Raw genomic sequence first — 10,863 nt, forward strand, 5'->3', positions numbered from 1 at the left:
ACGTGTTGGGGGTGCAGATACACGTGTTGGGGTGCAGATACACGTGTTGGGGGTGCAGATACACGTGTTGGGGGATACACGTGTTGCGGGATACACGTGTTAGGGGTGCAGATACACGTGTTGGGGGTGCAGATACACGTGTTGGGGGTGCAGATACACGTGTTGGGGGTGCAGATACACGTGTTGGGGGTGCGGATACACGTGTTGCGGGAGTGGGCGGTAATGGTCACAAAATCAACGGGAGCAGGATCAAGAAAACAGTCCCGCGCAGGTCTCTAAACCTCTAATAACTGGAAGTAAAGAAAAAGATTTTGTGCACGTTAGTAGAATAGAGCGGCGAGGTGAAGTGTCAAATTAAATAGAAAATGATGTCACGGAAAAAAAAACAGGAGAGCAGCTGAAAACACACAAACTTTATCTGCATAAACATGTGACACACCAAACCGCACATCTGTCTGTGCGTGTGTGACATGTCAGCCTAATCCATTCTTCTAGTCCAATTATGTTTTGTCTGCCTTGTTATTCATTTCATCATGACACTGTTCATTATGTGTGTGTCACACAGACACACTTTCACACACACACCAAGGCCAAACCACAAATCCACTTCACCGGTCTGTCATGATCCGGCAGCCACTTGGACTAAAAATATAACAGCCAGTGTGTGTGTGTGTGTGTGTGTGTGTGTGTGTGTGTGTGTGTGTGTGTAATTAGCAGCTGTGCGGTTTGAAGGCAACAGGTCTGTGTCAGAAACAACTCCTGGGAAATATCATCAGTGCTAATGAAGAGAGAGCGCCAGAGAGATTAATGCCAGAGATATCAAGCAGAGGCAGCTTCTTCGCTAGAGCAGACTCTGACTCAGTGACCCTGCAACTGAAACAGGGAGACACAAAAAGTCCAGGGGCCGGTTTCACAAAGCTATTTTAGATCGACCTATAGTGTAAGACTTGTTTAACCACCAGTAACAACCAGTTACGTTACAAACAGCCAAAAAAAAGGGAAAATGGCTCATAATTTGGGGTTTGCGGACGATATTATGGAGGGAGCTATGAGAAGGGAAGAAGAGTCTTTAGGGACAGCAGTAACCAACTACAAATACACAACAACGAGTTCATCGGCCGGTTTCGTTTAACTACGGAAGCTATCCTGAGTCTGACAGATGGATAAGCTGTTATATTTGTTGTTTATATTTCTTTGTTGGCATCTTGTACCATTTTCTTTTTTCCACTTGTTTAACCCAAAAATCTACTGATCGACTCCCGACTGTCCAGAACTCAGCTGCCAGGCTTTTAACCAGAACAAAGAAATATGACCACATTACTCCTATTTTAGCTTCATTACACTGGCTCCCAGTATGTTTTAGAATTGACTTTAAAATTCTATTGATCACTTTTAAAGCTCTTCATGGCCTCTCGCCTTGTTATATTTCTGACCTTTTAGTCCCATGCACACCAGCACGTACCTTGAGATCCTCGGGCAGAGGTCTGTTGTTCCCCAATTCAAACATTTCTTTTTGCTACCACGCTCTCCACCATCAGTAAAATAAACTATTATACTGCTTCAACAAACATATTTTTTGTTGTTTTGAAAAGTGTCTTATTTCACCCAGAATTCACTGCAGTATAATCGGTGTATCTGAAGTCTGACTATCTACTGTATGTAAGCCAGAGTGAAAGTCTATCTTTGTGAAAACCACTAGGTTACCTAAAGAATATAGACAGGATACCGGGGGGGTCTTAAAAGTATTAAAAAAGTATTGAATTTAATGTTCTCAAAATAAGGCCCTAAAAGTCTGGATTTTCGGTCATAAAGGTCTTAATTTTTGGGTCCTTTCGTAGGATTAAATAAATATCTTACAGTCATAAATAACTGTCAAATTTATAAAATGTTGTGTGTGTGTAACGTTACTGTTACAACTGACTACTTGCACGTCAGCTGACTTCCTGTCAGCTCTACGGTATCATTAAATTCATCGCGGACCTCCTGTCAGCGCCGTTTCATCCTTATTTTAGTCATTTGAGTCAGGACCGCGCAGTACAACTCGGGTTACACTGGTGCCGTGACCGGGATTGTACTGCACATCCCTGACTCCTACCGGCGACATCGGGTACAGGAGGCGCTTCTGTGGTTTATCAGTGAAGTGTGCGGATTTGCAGACTGAACACCTGCATCGATCTGCATTATACGCTTGTCTCCTTTGAAACGTCTGTATCCTCACGACAATGCATGGTTATAATTCATGTCAGTAGCTAGCTAGAGAGAGAGAAGTGTTGCTGCCAAATCATAGCAACAAAATTTATCTCCTCATTCCATGAACTGAGGACAACCAGTGGAAACTCAGACTAGACTAATAAATAAAGAATTAATTAAATACATTAAATACATTAATATTGTACTGAAATATTATATTATTTTTATTGTTTGTTATTTGTTTCTTGGAAAAAATGCTATCATTTGTCAAAAATTTTTTTCATGCAATTAGTTTTTAGTTTGTTTTCTATGTTTTGTTTATCTCACACACACACAAAATTGTTGGTCTTCTGTTAAAGAAAGATAAAACCCACAATGGTCTCTGAAATAACTTCAAACTGACAAAAGTAATATTAAAAAGAAAAGAAAATAACTGGAATTTAACGAATGAAAATAAGGCATAGCTTTTGACTATAACAACGGCCTGACAAAAATTATGGTACCCCTAGAAAAGATTAGAAATAATTAGACCATAGGGACATGTTATACTTAGGTGTGTCCTGCAATTAGCATCACGGGTGTCTTCAAACTTGTAATAAGTCAGTCTGCAGTCTATTTAGGAGAGAGCTGACTCAGGAGATTAGAAAGAAAATTATAGACAAGCATGTTAAAGGGTTTTTCTTTCTTTACAGGAATGGTACCAACAATTTTGTCCACGTCTGTATTTATATAGTTTTTTATTGTTTATATGTGAATGTGTGCTTTGGTAACATTGTTTACCTAAATATTCATGCCAGTAAAGTTAATTGAAATGAGAGAGGCAGAGAGAGGCAGGGGTAGAGAGTGGTCATCCACTCCCCCCCCCCCCAGGTCTTCATGTCAAAGTATCCTTGGGCAAATTTCTGAATCCTCCCTGCTGAACGTGTATGAGTGTGTATTTCTGTCAGCCTCTACATCATGTATGAACATGTTTGAAAGGGATGAATGTGATGTAGTGAGAAGCTCTTTGAGCTGTTGGAAAAACTAGAAAGGCGCCGGCCAAGTACAGACCACCTACCATTTACAGGAGAGAGAGAGAGAGACAGAGAGGCATTTTGGTTTGCGTCCGTTGATAACGTCCCTTGGAAATCAAGAAGGAACTGAGAGGTTCTGAAACTCTGGAAATGTCAGACTAGTTTTGCAGGTATTTGGAAATAACCTCTGTATTATATACACTGTTTATACTGTCATTTACACTGGGGACATTTTTTAAAGCATAATTTGTTTTAAGAAATTCTTAAATATAGCTTGCAGTTAAATAACAAATGAAAATGCTTTTAGAAAGGTTTCTTTATAATTTAAGAAAACATGCAGTGCAATTAAAATATAGAAGAAACCAATCTGCATTGTCCAAAAAAAAAAAATTAAAAAATTCAAGCTTCTGATTATAAAATGACCCAAAAACATGCAGCACCAATCAGTGACTTTAACAACTTACATTTACTCATTTGACAGACGCTTTTATCCAAAGCGACTTACATTTGAAAAACAACTTACAATCATCAACAAAGAATCAAATACAGCACGAGATCTACAACTGACAGTACATACTAGTAAGAGCTAATAGCATATATCGCATCAATGGGGTAAATACCTAGGGAAAAACAAAAAAGTGAGTAAGTAAGTAAGGGGATAGAAGAAGAAGAGCACAGGAAGTGCATGTTCGAGGTTACGGGTTAAGGGTGTTATCAGAGAAAGTGTTCTCGGAACTTCTCTTAACACGGTTTCTTTTTGGCCAAATTTTCCGTTCTCTCCCTGTGAACATGGCAAAAGAGGAGGGAAGACTAAATCCTGCCTCAGCAGGGACGATGTTACAGGAGAAAAGTTGATCTGCAGGAGAAACTGATCTGAGAGCTGCTCTCACTTAGATTCTGTTATATTTATATATTTTGAAATGTAAGGTGCCACCTGAATTTTGAATCCTTTTACATAAATAAAAACATTTCCACCATAAATTGGTGCAGAAACTTTCACCAGAACGCAGGAAATTAAGTTTTTAATGATCTAAAATTTCCTGGGGGAGGCCCCTCCAGACCCCCCACTCATATCTCAGCATTGGGGATACATTTAAAACACTGTTGAAAGATCTTTTCGTCTCGTTCTTATGAACCTAATCTGGCCCCCATGTACCCACCACTTTTCAACACTAAGTGACGCCCTTGGTTTATACTGACTGTAGTAAAGAAGTGGACGTAGCCATCGTGACGTCACCCGTTGGTTTGTGGACTGCCGTTTCAAAGCCTCCAGTTTGGCATTTTGCCGTCGCCATCTTGGTTTTTAGACAATTAACTTTCATGAAAACACACTGTGAGAGTGTAAACAGAGCAGCGAATAAGAGTCACCTCTATTCTGATTGACAAGTTAATCAGCTTGTAGCCCCGCCCTAAAGCTTCCCCTGCTTCCTGGTCTCTGTTCCTCTAAATGGGACCATAATTTACTAAATGAACATCATGCTGTGTTGAAGAAGACTTGAAACTAGTGACTGAGACCATAAACTCACCAGGAAAGTGTTTACTGAGGGAATAAATCAGCTGACAATTAGAAACATTTTCTCATAGACTTCTATACACAGCAGTGCGTCTGGTTTTCAATGTCCCTCCATTACTCTGTGACCTCCACTGGCTCCCCGTGGCCTCCAGAATCAAGTCCCTAATGCTGCACACAGAGTGACTACTTCGTCTGCACCATCTACCTAAACTCCATAATACAAGTTAATGTTCCTTCTCGGCCGCTACGCTCCTCCAACGGACGCCGCCTGGCTCTGCCATCCCTTCACACAAAGCGACCTCAGTCCCTGTTCTCATCTGTGACCCCACGATGGTGGAACGAGCTACCGCACGCCATCAGACTTCAAGAAGCTCCTGAAAACTCTGCAGACAACACTTCCTCTCTTATTGTCACTTGTAGATCTCTCACAGCGTAATTTGTTGTTTCTCAAATGTAAGTCGTTTGGATAAAACCGTCTGCCAAACGAGTAAATGTAGATGTATACAATTTGAGCTGGTACTGGTAAAGTCTGACCTAATGATGGCGCTAGAGAAACAAAATCAGGGGAGTAACCAAAGTCATCAGTGTGGCCAAATCATTTTTCACATTCACACATAATAATTTTCACTCGCACGTGCAGCAACATGCTCGCTGTGTGGGCTGGAGTTAAGGAGAGCAGCGCTGAACCACTGGCAGGAGCATCGACATTTGATCAGCTTTATTTTAGCAGACCATTAGATATGCCCGATAGAAAGGCCCGAAGCCAGCCCTTAGGATCAGCTCGGGACAGAACCTGCAGAACCGTGTTTCTGATGTCTTCTTGTGAGAAGCCTCTGCACAACATCAGACATAACTTTTGGCTGAAATCCCATTATCTAAACAAAAATGAACTGCTCTCATTCATCAGTCGATAATAAATCCCATGTTGTTTGTTTTAGATGTGAAGCGTTTCCCCGCTGTGTAACTCTGGAGCCGCTGGAAAGACGTGAACAAGACGTGACTTCATCTTAGCTTTTAACATCCAGCCTCAGGAAGAAGAAAGACAACGAGCATCCGAAGGAATCCACTGCTTCATTACCACGCACAGCTGCTCAGACAGCCTCCTACCAGATCTCTATCAGGTTATTGATGAACGGATCAATACTCAGAGAGGTCACCTCTCTCTCGCGTCACCTCCAGCTCTCCACTTTCTGACTCTCGTCTCCCTCGTTTGCCGATATCGTCTCCATCTCTTCATCTTTATTTCCTGCATCTTCTTCCTCCTTTTATCCATTCATCTGTCTCTAAATCCTCCTGTTTTCTCCGCTCTGTCTGGAATTTTATTTCATTTCAGTCATGTGCCTTCTATTAACTCCCATTAACAGACACACACAGTGTCAGGGGTCAGTGGAGACAGTACTTCAGTGTTCGTCTCCCATTAAGCAGATTCCAGTCAGATTACAGGCTGGAGGACAGACAATAAAACTCTTCACTGCCTCGTATCTTTTTCTTCCATCCTGTTTTTCATCACCAACAGTAGAGTGGCTCTGATGTCAGTCATCTTCAGTACTTGACAGGATACCCCAGAGGGCTCATTATATAACAACATTTCAGACCAAAAACCCATTTAATTCCAGTGGTATTGCTTCAATCAACAGATTCCTTCTTGAAGAAATCAGCAGTGAACTTTGACATGTAAATTTGCTCCAATGACGTTAACTCTGCAAATGCTTTTGCATGTCCTTTGTTCAGTCACAAAAAAAAATAACAACCATCACCAAAATAAGAAGCCTGATCTTTGGAAAACAGCCCGTGGCATCGCGGCTAGCAAGAACACTGGAGTGCAGGTTACTATGGAAACTGTGTGCCCATTCACTTACATCATCTGAGAAATGAAAAGTTTTCAGATCTACTCTGAAAACATGCAATTATGTTTTATCTCTGAAACAACATCAGCTGACGCTCTGCACTGCAGAGGATTCGAATCAGATCTGTCTGACAGGTTTAACTGGGCTTGGTTTCCATGAGGGCGGCACGGAGTTTGCATCTTCTCCCCGTGTCAGCGTAGGTGTGAGCGTGAGCGTGACTGGTTGTTTGTCTATGTGTGGCCCTGCTGGCGACCTGTCCAGGGTGAACCCCGCCTTTCGCCTGATGCTAGCGACCCTGCACGCAGGATAAGCGGTTGACGATGGATGGATGACTACTAAAACTGGAGTTCTCTGAGCAAAAGTACACGGGTGTCTATCGGACACGTTCGCATGTGTGTGTGTTTCCTTTATACTTGTGCAGACTGGGGTATAATGTCCACAAGGAAGCAGCGTCAGAAATCAGCCAACGAGTCAGCAAGTCCTCCAAAATACATAATTTGTAAATGACCTCCAGAAGACAGAAGAGCGTTCTGATGCGACTCCCCTACCAGCAGCCGACACTATTTGCTTGTCCCTTCCAAAACGGTCATCGGAAAAGAATTATGATTTCTGATGTGACAACGCTGTGGCTTGATTAGGTTTAGTGTTAAAAGAGTACTTTGTTAGAGTTAGGGGACCTTCGTTGTGGTGTCACGGTCAATAATAATTACTTAGTAGAGGTTCAGGAACACTGACGGTCATGCTTAAAGGAGACCTATTATGCTTTTTCCACATTTAATGACTTCTAACATTGTAGGTTATAATGTTGGATGTTCATGTTAAACATGGCCAAAGCTTCAAAAAATGAGGTTAAAGCATTTATAAGAAACCCTTGTGAGCAAAAACCTCAGATTGAACTGCTTTTTCTACCAACGGCTCCGTTCTACGACACACGGAGCCAGACGGTGCTCCGACACTAACGGCGCGGCAACGCTCAGTCTTTGTCAGTGTGTGTGAGCAAGGTTGAGGACCCAAACGCAGGACACAAGAGCTGAGAAGGTTCAGTTCAATATTTAATTAACTGAAGGCGTACTCACAACAGTGGCAGATACAACACGTCCAACGAAAACCAGGGAATCCATTTAGAACCAAAAATCCATAAGAAGGTAGGAAGCAGGAGCAGAGCAAACACACACATAAGACTAACCACAACGATCCAACACCGACTGAACAGAACACAGGCATTAGGTAGTGAGGCAAACGAGCGGGGCGGGAACATAAAACAGGTGGATCACATCAAGGAGAACAGAACAGGAAGCAAAGCTAGACAAGAACACCAGGCACAGAAGATTACAAAATAAAACAGGAAGTAAAGTGCACGGGAACACACCAGGACAGAAAAACACAAAATATAGAAAGACTGCAAAATCAGGGCAGGGACTGAGACCGGACCAAACAGGACTACACTAAAACATGGAGACATAGAACTATGGACTCGAACAGGTAAAAAACATGCAGATAAACATAGAATAAACTAAGCTACAAAACCCTAAACAAGATCAAATAATGAAACACAGAAATACACAGACCAGGAATAACACTAACAACTAACTAACTAACTAAAGCACAGAACTAAGAACTGAGGCAAAGAACTAAAATGCAGGACTAAGACCTAAGATAAGAGACAAGACATAAATGAGAAACTAGAGAAACAGAGGCTGATAGAAAGACACATGAAACATTGGCAAAACCAGAAACACACAGGGGAAAATACAACACAAACATAACCCAAAACTAAACTCATAACAGTCTGCCTGTTCTGCCCAGCAACACCAACAGCCTGGTAACGTCCTTCAGGTCTTGGCCAATCAGAAGACAGTGGGCTTTGAGAGGGGGGGCTTAAAGAGACAGGAGCATCTACAGCTTGTTTCAGACAGAGGCTGAAATCAAGGCCTACACATCAGGGGTCGACAAATAAGTCTGGCATCGGGCCAAATTTTTCCAAGCCGTTAGTTATATGGTGGGCCGGAACATGAAATCATGTGCTTGTTTAGGTAAGTAGGCACCGTGCGGGACTCCCGACGGGTAGGTTGTGAGATTGATTTCATCTTATAGCAGATTTTTTTTCTCCCTTGTTAAACAAATTGAATAAAAAGACACTTTTGCACATGCTCACATAAAGCATGCGCTGCAGTGTGTGCGCGCGTTCCGGCGTTTGATCCGCATTCATAAACCTGTGGACACTTATTTTCATTTCCCTGAGAAAATTCAGGGGAATCCAATCACACGTTTACTGACGGCTTTTTCAGAGGTGCGTCAAGCAGACCAGAGACTCTTTGAATTTCCTTCAGAACTCTTCAAAGTAAAAGCTCTTAAGAAACTCGACATGAAGCATTGCTGCAAAACACGTTATTGCGCTTTTATTTTAGAGGCATAATCACTTAAGAGGAAGTGGTTGTGTGAATAACTGTTGAAGCCATGATTGAGATCTATTTCAGCACCAGCCGTTATCAAATTATTTATTTTTCTGCTATCAAAGCAATCTGGCCAGATATTATTGCTGGCGGGCCGCTTCTGGCCAGAGGGCCGCCTATTGCTGACCACTGGCCTACATGAAGAATCAGTATAGAAGAAGAAACTCTGAAAATAAAAATGGAGATTTCTTCTAGACTGGATGTTGGATCTTTCTTGCCGCACAGGTCTGCACTACGGCTTTGTTGATGTCAAGTGTGGACACAGGAAACCGTGGGTTTACACCCAAACGCAAGACACCGTGCTGAGCAGGTACAGTGCCAGCTGTTTATTTGAATAGTAAAACAAAAGACGATCAAGCTTACGGTAGTGTAGAGGCAATGTCCAAATAATTCAACTATGCACAGGCAAATCAACGGGCAAAAGAAAAGCTCCAGGCCAGGAAGGCAAGCGAGAATCAAAACTTACATCCAGACAAGGGAAGCAGGCAGAGACGCCAGACACTAAACAAAGACCCAATCAGGAAGCCAAATGTGAGTGTCTGCATAGTTTTCGCCTATTTGCCCTAATATGCTATCACGGAGTTTTGAAACATAAACGGGGTCAGAAGCGTTATTAAACTTCTCAGTTTTAGGTATTCGGATTCACCATTTTAGTCTGGACGGCAGGCGTAAATGTATTAGTGTGGTCGTAGCCTTGTATACACAAGAGGGAGGTGACAAACAAGGAAAAGGTGGAAACAATCAGGGAAAAGTAAAAGTTGTAGAGAGGAGTTTGTTGTGCTGAAATACAGACTTGCTAGCAGCTCCTCTACGTACACAACAAACTCCTCTCCCTCGTTTCCACCGGCGTCTTCCTGCAACAACTCACCTCTCGTGATATTTCAGAGCGACAACTGTCCTTGAGCGAGACTTCAGTTTCCTGTTAAATACAAAGGGTGTCGCCTGGAGTCCCTCACAGGTCCTTTCCACGATGTTGTCAGACACCTGGTGTAACAGTCTGAGCCGGTCGCTGGCAACAAGAAGCACTTTTTGTGGACAGCTGAAGCCTCTACTGCACGGATTCAAAACTTTTTGTGCCTTTGTGTTTGTCATTTTAACACCAACATATTTTAAAATAGGGCCCAGGTTAAAACATTATTCCTTAAGTCACACAAGCCACATAAGCCCTCTGGAAATGTTTCTTTCTTACCTATTTATACTATGTCTACACACATGGTATACTGTGTTTAAGAAATGACATTAAGCCTGTGGCAAAGAACCTTGGTGTCTGGTTTGATAGTAATTTAAATTTCGAGCAGCACACCACAAAACTTGTTCAATCATGTTTTTATTAACTTAGAAATATAGCAAAAATTCGATCTATGTTCACTTTTAAGGACACCGAGACCATTTTACACGCCTTCATCTCATCACACCTGGATTATTGCAACAGCCTTTTCACCTGTTTAACCCAAAAATCTACTGATCGACTCCAGACTGTCCAGAACTCAGCTGCCAGGCTTTTAACCAGAACAATTTCTATTTTTGCTTCATTACACTGGCTCCCAGTATGTTTTAGAATTGACTTTAAAATTCTATTGATCACTTTTAAAGCTCTTCATGGCCTCTCGCCTTGTTATATTTCTGACCTTTTAGTCCCATACGCACCAGCACGTACCTTGAGATCCTCGGGCAGAGGTCTGTTGTCTGTTCCAGAGTCTCGACTGAAAACTAAAGGGGACAGAGCGTTTGCTGTCAGGGCCCCGAGGCTCTGGAACAGCCTGCCCGAGGAAATCAGGTCGGCTGAGTCAGTGAACTCTTTTAAGTCCCTTCTTAAAACATACTTTTATAGGAGAGCCTTTCCCGAT

The 10,863-nt window shown here is 42.2% G+C and overlaps 1 protein-coding gene across 4 annotated transcripts in view; it reads right to left on the minus strand.

Annotated features, from left to right (window-relative positions):
* sulf2b (sulfatase 2b) overlaps positions 1 to 10,863 on the minus strand; it is a 276,394-nt gene that overhangs the window by 207,920 nt on the left and 57,611 nt on the right. The window contains exon 1 of one of the 4 annotated variants that reach the window (XM_046055571.1): positions 7,640 to 7,656. The exons of the other annotated variants lie outside the window; for them this stretch is intronic. The gene's annotated coding sequence lies outside the window, so the exon portion shown is untranslated. Of the gene's footprint in view, positions 1 to 7,639; positions 7,657 to 10,863 lie in introns of those variants that run through there. 4 annotated transcript variants of the gene reach the window in all.

Source organism: Micropterus dolomieu, linkage group LG08 (genome assembly GCF_021292245.1).
Source record: "Micropterus dolomieu isolate WLL.071019.BEF.003 ecotype Adirondacks linkage group LG08, ASM2129224v1, whole genome shotgun sequence".
Lineage (NCBI taxonomy): Eukaryota > Metazoa > Chordata > Actinopteri > Centrarchiformes > Centrarchidae > Micropterus > Micropterus dolomieu.